This window comes from Geospiza fortis, unplaced genomic scaffold (assembly GCF_000277835.1).
Source record: "Geospiza fortis unplaced genomic scaffold, GeoFor_1.0 scaffold104, whole genome shotgun sequence".
Classification (NCBI taxonomy): Eukaryota; Metazoa; Chordata; class Aves; order Passeriformes; family Thraupidae; genus Geospiza; species Geospiza fortis.
In genome coordinates, this window is record NW_005054325.1 from 3801729 (window position 1) to 3811180 (window position 9452).

Below are 9452 nucleotides of genomic sequence, written 5' to 3' on the forward strand. Positions count from 1 at the left end.
CCAGTACTGAATGATTCCTAAAATGTAATTGAATCTTTGCCATAAGACTTTTAACTACAGTTGTTGAAAGGGCTTGTTTGAATATGCCAGCTTCTTTTCTCCTTCTATAAAACTGTAGTATTACACCTACAGCTTTAAAAACTCTGAAATATCTTTCTGCTAATTCTAAGTCTTGACTGGTCTCAACAGCTATTTTTACCCACCTATTATAATTACTGCAAAAAGGATTTCTGAAGAAAAAAAAATTAAACTATTTATCTAACTTTCTGGAAAAGTTAAATTTGTTTTTCTCTGTGCTATACAGTTTCTCCTCTAGATGGTAGCAGAGAACAGAATCTAAGGGACCTGCCCTGTGAAGACTGGGATGATATTAAATAAAAACTTGCTGCCAGTGATTTAAAGAAGCTGAAAAGCTGAAAAGTCGCTCTATAGTAAAAGAAAAAAAAAAAGCTGAAAAGTCGCTCTATAGTAAATTATTTTCATATTCAGTTTTCATTTGACATAGATTAGAAGAGTTATACTGAAAACACCAATGGTTCCTAGTAACTGGAGTTTTAAAGGAATTTTATTATAAAAAACCTTAATGTTCTATGATTTGCCTTTACAAAACTGTTATGCAAACCCTTCCTTAAAAATACAGATATTGTTATTTTAATAGTCCAAGACATCTTCTGTTTTCTTTATAAAACATTCTCTTGATTTCCTTAAATGTAGTTGAACTGAAATCTCCTGCCATGTCCAATAGTTACTGGATCCTGAGGTATTTGCATTAACAAAGGTTCATGCAAACTTTTTTTCATATTAGCTATGAGGAATTCACATTAAACTTCAATATTTACAATTTCTCATTTTGTACATCATAAAATACCCTCCAGGTTTTTAGTTTCAAGCTGTATTACACAGGCTTCTACATCTCAAAATGTTCTGGAATGAAGAGCAGTAGAGCTCACAAAAAGATCCTGTGTAAACCACCTTCTTTTCAATTCACTAGTAAATGAAAAAAAGAGAATCCCTCTACACATACATGCGCCTGCTTTATGACCACTGGTTTTATTAAAGTCAAGACATCCCTCTGAGCAGCAGGAAAAGAAACTAGGCTGCAAAATCATCTCAAGCCTGGACATGGAAGGCCTCATGCTGGTAGAATGAATCACAAGCTAGGAGTGTGTGTAAGCCTCCATTCATTGTCTTCTGTTGTCTTTAATTTTGCATCAACAGATCCCGATTCTAATTCACTATTATTTGCAAATATTAAAAATCATTATCCCGTGATCTCTGAAGACGCCTTCAGCAGGTAACATTCCTTTTGGATAAGGGTGAGTGCTCCTACACAGTGGGAAGGATCAGCAGCAGCAGCAGCAGCAGGAAGGGGCTGTGCTGGCCTTTTGCTCTGTGATGGAGCCCAGTGACTGCCGCCCAGGGCCTAGGCCAGATGGGCTCCAGCTGCAGCAGGGCACTCTTTGGACAGCCCCTGGCATCCCCCTGTGAGGAGAATGGCATGCTGCCCTGGCCCATCCAGCTCGTGGGCATCCTGCAAGCAAGAAGGGCTTGTGAGAGAGGGGGTCTTCCACAGAGCTGCCAGCAGAGTAGCCCTTCACGAGCTGATGGAGATCCTGGATGCTGGCAAAGACAAGCTGTGCTGCTGCTGGCTGACCTCAAGCTGAGCCCTTCTGACCTGATGCTGGAAGAGCTCCTTTCTGGCCTGTAGTCTCCAAAGGCTCACTGGGAGCCCTTGGAGGACTTCCTGCAGAGCATTCCTGGCAGAGCTTCTCATGACAGAGCTCTGCAAGGAGTGCATGGCAGCCACGCAGAGGAGCAGCAAGCAGGCACAGCTGGAGGAACTGGAAGAATAGGCAGTGATTGCAACCTGCCAGATGAGCAGGGACTGGAATGGGGACCTGCACTTACCTGCCAAGGGACTGCCTCTTTCAAAAGCTGGTGTTTCTGGTAGCTCACCTTTGCTGGGGTGCACTTCTGTACTGGGGGAAAATGTGTGGACAGCCAGCCTTCTGTAGCGTGGGCTTGGCTGGAATCAATGCTGGGAAGCAATGCTGGGCTTCCCTCCCTCCTCAATGACAGGAGCCCTGATAGCTGGCTGAGAGCACCTGCATAGCTGTGCAGCACAGCTGCTGGCTGCCTCCTGCCCCAGGCCAGCTCTGGGATCAGCTTGGTGAACCTTGTGTTGTGGGCAAACCTTGCTCAGCGTGGCTGAGAAGCCACCAGCAACCAACCTCTTCCTGAGGCAGCTGCTGGACTTCTTTCAGCACACTGGCCTCAACACCTGCAAAATCCCTCCAGAGACAGCTTTCCAAAGCAGAGTCTTCCACAGAAGGTGGTGTGGCACTGAAGGGCTCTCTGTCTCATGAGAGCAGAGGAAATTGCAGCGGAATAAAGCAGGCAAACCTTCTCTTGGCTGGAGAGTGATTGCAGGCTTCTCAACCCATGGAGCTCCCCAGTGAGCCAAGGGTCACACTCCCAGTGAGTGAACACTGTGTTCCCAAGGGAGGCCCTTGAAGAAAGGTCTGATGCAAAGCAGCCCTAGGGATCTCCTCTGCAGAGCAGAGACAAAAGTGGGACAGAGTCTCTTCCTGATCCAGGCTGTCCCTTGTCACCCGCAGACTCCAACACTTCTGCTTTAGGCATCCATTCCTTTGTCTCCAACCAGCCCAGAGACCGGGTTGGGCTGTCTGGTATGTGCAGGAGAACCAGGGAGCCTGTCAGAGGAAAGAAGGTAAAGGGAGGCAGCTTTGGTTAAATCAAGAGTTGACTGCAGTTGATCCTACCTGTCCCTATCTCATCCCACTCTGGGGTAGAAAGTTTTCTATGCTCCTCACAAGAAAACAAAAAGCCAAGAAAATGGAAGAGAAGTGAGCCCTAGGCAGAGGAGAGGGAATGGCATCCAGCAAGGAAAAGGAGAAGGAGGAGACTGAAACTAAGCAAAAAGCTTCAGAAGAGGAAGGAGCCCAGTGGAGTACCAGGCTCTGCTGCCCATTTTTCCCAGCTCTCAGCCCTGCTTTAAGTCAGTTCAGCTTGCTGGCAAGGGACAGCCAGGACAACAGCATCCCTGGATGGTGCTGCACTGGGTTTGGGAAGAACTCCATGGCAGCTCCCCAGGGGCTCCATTGAGTCCTGTGCCTTGGCACTGCGGCACTGTGCATCTCTGCATGTGCATGGATTCCTAAGGACATTACTTCCCAAGGGGATGAGGTGCCAGAGACAGCCTGTCACCAATGTCAGCACTAGCTCTCTCTTCTGGGCTGTAAAAGATTCCTTGTTAAGCACGTTTCCCAGAGAAAGGGGAACCAAGGCATGCCTGTTCCTGCCTCTGGAGGTTTATCAGTGCCTTCTGGCTCTGTTGTTGCAGGTACCAATCTCCTGTCCCTGGCTGAACCTCTGGGACCCCCGGGCTCCTGCACCCGATGTCCACCAAAATAAAAGGGGCTTTTCTCTCTCTCTCTGTTTTACTTTCTCTCTGTCTTACAAGTTGTGCCTGTTGCCTCTGGTGCTCTCAGTGGGCACTCTGGAGAAGAGCCTGGCTCCCTCATCTTCATTTCCTCCTGGCACATTTAGAAAGAAACATAAATTTGTGTTTTTAGTTTAGGTTTCTAGAGCGGTACATGATGATAACGCTTACACCCTGTCCCACGGTGACATAGGAAAGGCTTTTCCTGGGGAAGAGCTGGCAGTGAGATGCTGAGAGGGAGGAAATCGTCACCATGATTTTGGTGGTAGGTGGGAAGTTCTGAATCAGAGAGGGATTGTCCATCTTCCAGAGCATAGCATTGGTGGCTGTACCACAAGTGCTTCAAAGACCTGGCTGGTGCTTTTTCTTACACACCTGGAAGCCTGGAAGGTAGCAGCACCTCTTTACTGGAAACCACTAGTGTTGAGGCTGTAACTTGGGAGTTCAGGAGAGGAGTTTAGCCACAGACAAACTTTTTCATAACTTCTTTTGGAGTATGGAGAAAGTAAATGCCTTGAAAAATTCTTCTATGGAAGGAACTTGGATTAGGAACTTTTCTTCACCTGCTGCACGTCAGTGCTGGTGCAAAAGCTGGGGTCCAGGTTGTAAAAGTGAATATCCAGTCAAAGTACTCTTAAAGACTTTTGTAAGGCAGTGGTTTATACATTGTAATTCATGGACACTAATCAGACAATTCACAGTATAAATAGTATGGATAAAACTTGTGCCTTTGAAAATCTATTAAGCATAATCATGAAACTATATGTTCTTTATATACAGAACTGTGAATTGTTTTGCAGAGAATTAGTTTCCTTCTAGTTTATTCCAAATAAGAGATTTTTGAAACTTTTTTTTCAAATTAAAGAGTGGAAGCTCTCAACTGATAAAACATTAATTTTTAATTCAATTTTGTTCCCACTGAGGACAAGGGAAAATTATAAAATTGCAAAAATAAGTGTTAAGTATCACCACAGGTGTAGGTGACAGCAAGAAAAATATGAATATTTAAAGACATTCCTGGTAAACACAGAGGCTGTTGGAAATCTGCCTACTGCTTCAAAAACCCCCCTTGTTTAAGTCAGATGTTCCCTGTACTGTAGTTAATACTAAAGACCTTTCAATGTTTTGGTATCACATGTGGCAGCAAAGACTTGTACTCTCTTTCTTGAATTTTCCAAATTCTCTCCACTTCCTTATGAGCTGCATAGTTCCCAGTTGATTTTAGGCCACTATTTCTATTTTACTACAAGGCTTCAAGAATTCTGAGCTTGGTTCAGGAAAGCACCAGTGTTCATATAGCATAAGAAGATAGAGCACCCTTCTTACGAGGGTATTACTAGATTTAGGTATATTTTCTTGTGTAATTATAGCAAATTTCAGCTACAACCAATAATATTTCCCCCTCACTAACATTATGAGAAGATTAAACCATTAATATACACATGAGTTGTGTATGCAGTGTGTGAGCACACAGCAAATGCCTGCAGTTTCAGCACTCACACACATCTGTAAATTGATGGATACAAAGGTGCACACACAGAATAAACTACAGAGAGCAGGTGGCTCCACTGTCTATTGCCACGTCCACAGCACTTCTTTTAATCAAAACTTGGATTGAAGGCTGTCAGCCATCCCGAACAAAACATCCTTGAGTATATCCCCATTCAATCATTTTGATTGCAACTACTTAGTAAACACACCTTTCCTGGAGATACTTCATTTGGTATTTACATTTATTATCTAACCGTTGTTTTAACCTACATTTGGGGTAATCAATCAAAATACCCAAGTAATAATCCTCTCCCTATATCTATTCTTCACACAGATTTGTTTCACTGTACTTTAGATGAAACTGAGCAGGGATTATATTTTCCTTATTTTCACCCATTTTTTTTACACAAACTAACTTTATTTTGGCTCTGACATGTCAAGGCACTACAGCATTAGTTAAAATTCAATGAAAGCTGCAGTCCTATGGGATTTAAGCCTATGCTTTAATGCTTTGCTGAAATTAGGAATCTCTGCAGGGAGACACGTAGAAGTTTGGTAATCTTACCAGGAATTGACAGTGAACAGATAAAACCCTTGTCATTTGCTGAGTATTGCCTGAACAGTGCACACATCCCAATAACCCAGGCCTAACCTGAGCTGTGACATTAAAAAACTCCCCGAGCAAGTTTAGCTGCACCAATAGTCTTACATTTGTAACTATGTATCAGCTACATTGTCAACATATTTTCTTTCACAGCTGCAATAGGAAAACTACCAAACCTTTTTGGGATTTTTCCAAGTTTTAGTTACAGGAGAATTCTATGAGCTGCAAAACTGCCATCTTTGTAAAATTAGTCACTTAAAAATAGATTTACTATCAAACAGGCCTTCATACGAAAGAGAACACATATCTGTATGCTAGTTCTCTTTAATAGCAAATTACTTTAAAAATCAAACAAAAAAGTCTTAAAAAGCTCACAGCTGCATATAAGTTTAATAACATTAGACAAGCTTAACAAAATAATGTTTATCAAGTAAAACTCAGTTAAGCCATCGATGAGTGCAAATTCAGACAGGAAAACTATTAGCAAGACCACCTGGATGTTTCTTGTCTAATTTCTAATTTTAATTCAGAATTATTTGTTACTCATTAACAGTTGGTTTCCCTAAAAAAAGGAACCTGATATAAAATTAATGTTGTCAGTGTTGTAAGGTAAATGATAAAATAGTTATATCTCTATTTCCAAATGGTCTGATTTGCTTTTCTGAAGAAATATATCCTGTCTTTCTCACAAGAGAACAGAGGGGGAAACATTTTAAAAGTTAAGTAGCACTCACAGGGAGTTAATATTCCCATGAAAGGAAATGATAATATTGGACTGTAGTAGAATTTAGTGTAAGCTTTTAAAGTACTCTTATTGATGGCTGTGAGTCTTTTAAGCATGAAAGACACACAGAAAACTATGGTATAATGGGGAAACTATAGTCATGGTACAGAAGTTATACATCACAAATCTATTAGTGTTCTCTGAACACCAAGAGTGACCTGTCAAGAAAGTATATTTGTATTTCCAGATACAAGAAGGGGTAAGGTTTCACCCCCAAAGACATTAAATAATCACAGAATCACAGAAAATACTTCCCCTGGGTTTACTAGCAGTTCAAAAGAAAACAAATAAAGGATGAATTTGAAGTTGATACAAATAAATCTGTCCTGTTGAACACTCTAAGTTTTTGGAAATGGAGATAAGAAGACCAAGTTAGCAAGGATATGAAGTAATTCACCATATTCATAGGTTTGTTATTGAGCTGAAGTGGATTTAACAATGTTGTATGTGGTGCAATTTAAATAGTGTAAACATTTAATATTGGTAAATGTAAGCAGGAAAAAGCAAATCTTGATTATACATACACATTAGGCTGTAAATTACCTGCTACCTCTGAGAAAATAGACTCTGAAGTCACTGGGGATGATATTAGAGGTTCTTGGTAAAGGAATGTAGAACAACATATTTCATTGCCACAAAACTTTGGTCTTTTCCTTTCAAATAAAACAGAAAAGAGTGAAAAGGAAGGACAAAGATAGCAATAACTTCCACATAATGAGAGGTTAACTAGAGTCCTCAGTGAGGACAAGAGGCAGCTCAGGGTATATGAAGTTATGAAAAGCATGGGGGAGGTGATTAAGCAATGATTATTTGTTTATTTCTCAGAGCACAAGAACAAGACAGCCCTCAATGAAATTACAGGGCAGCTGCTTTAAAGCAAACCAAGGGAAGTACTTTTTCATGCAGCACATAATTAAACAGCAGAACCCATGGGATCCTGTGGAGGTCAAAAAGATAAGTTAATTCAAAATATATTAGAAATGTAAGATAGGCCTATGAGTGGCTAATAAACATGATATTCCAGATGAAATTTCCATCTTGGAAGTCCTGATGGCTACAGTACAAGGTAAAAGGATTCCTCTGTTCCTTTGTATCTGTAGCCAGCTTTGCTAAATTCCCTTCACTGGGCTTCTTGTGCTAACCCACTTCAGAGTTGCCATCTCCTTCCTTCTTGTGCTCTTGTGCCTGGCTTTCTCCATCTGTCCTTCCCTCCTTCCAGCTGTTTTCCGGATCAGCTGTTTCCACCACCGCACAAAGCCCAGATGGCTGAGCGCTGAGCACGGAGAGACGCGCAGTTCCTGTGCCTGGAGCTGGGTGATATCCCGTCCTGCTCCTCTAGAGGCAGAAATAGGTGGAGTCCAGTCACACAGAAGAAATGTGAAGGGGAGAAGAATGCTTATGGTCTTCAGCAATATTATGTGCTGAGCCCTGAGTATCCACATGGATTGTGTGTGGCTTTCCCCCTGGAACTCTGGCTGCTGATGGCTCTTGGGCAGTTTCACAAACACAGTGAAAGGCATTTCCTTGATTCAAAAAAAAACTACCATGTCTAAACTTGAAGTCACCCTCCCAGAGGTACTAGATTTCCACTGTGAATAAAAGCTTTGATATTATCTGTACTCTGTGTGTCATAAATCACTTTTATTCTGTTCCCAAAAGCAGATCAATGTTTTTAGCCAAGGCTCGACAAGCAGCCTGCTTGTGGCAGACACAGCCCATGGAAAGTTCCATCCAGAGAGTTTCAGGCTGGCAAATTTTAAACTGGAAAGAGCAACTTATAATGGAAAATGTTAAGAACTCTCATGCATGGCTATCCAGTTCTTCCAAACCTCTTACTTTTTCCACTTGAAGTACATGTGTGCATGTGTGTATTTTCACATGCATTCAAAGCGGCACCACTTAAATGATACTAAGAGAATGTTGTTTCTGTGAATCTCCTTCCCCGCTGAACAGCCTTTGCCTGGCTTTTCCAGCACAGTATAAGCAGGCCATTTCAGCATGGCACAATACCATTTTAAGCCACTGTTACAGTTTCAGCTACCACAGTTGGCAATTACTTGAAGAAAAGAAAACGACCGGCCTATTCAAGAGTGTGTAACCAAGCCCGCAAGGACCCTTTGGGATATTCCAGGTTGCGAGCGTGCCAGCAGCTGTGAGCTGAGCAGAGAGCTCGCAGTGCTGGCCGAGCTCTCCTTGCAACACAACACGGCATTGTCCGGGGCAGGCGTAAGGACACTCCTCCTGCAGATAAGATGAGCTTGGCACAAGTACCTTTTTAATGGCCATATTTCACTTGCAAGACAAACATATCACTCAAGCTTACAACTCATTTTTCCTTTTTTTTTCCCCCGTGAAGGGTCTCGGTGTAAATAAATAAGTTGTGAAAAACGCCAATCACTTGTTTTTAAAATTTTAAAAGTTTAATAGTAATAAAATGGTTATAAAATAGTAATACAATTAGAGTAATAATAATTTGGACAATTTGAATCAGGACAATATGAGACAATAGAGACAAAGAGTTACGGACGTCTGGGTACCTTTTTCTGGGCAGCATAAGCCCAAAAAAGGACCCACGTTAACAGAGGATTAACCCTTAAAAGCAATAGCCTGTTGCAAATTCATACACCTCATACATGATGCATAAGTTCCGTTCAAATACAGGATTCTGTGTGGTCATCATCAACTTCTTCCTCTTAATCCTAACAGCGCTTTCGAGGCGGGAAGAAGTTCGTTTCTTCTGATAAGAGGGCAATACATTCTTTTTCTCTGCAAGATTTAGGTGTCCTGTGGCTGCTATCTCGCTGCAAGTCCTTTCTTTAAAAAAAGTATCCTACACAGCATAGTTTCTATTTTAACAGTTTTTATAACCTAAAACTATATTTAACACACTACTTAAGAGAATTAATACAGCATTACTTTCTAACACAACACGTATAATATTCATTTTAATATTTCCGAAAAGCCAATCATAAAATACATGCATTTTTCACATAAGTAAATAAATACTTCTTCCTGGACTGTTTTGGCTGTGACACCTCAGCTCTCCCCTGCGTGGGGGCAGCTGCGAGCTCCGCCGGTGCCGGACAAGTGTGTGCTTTCGGCAGGAGCCT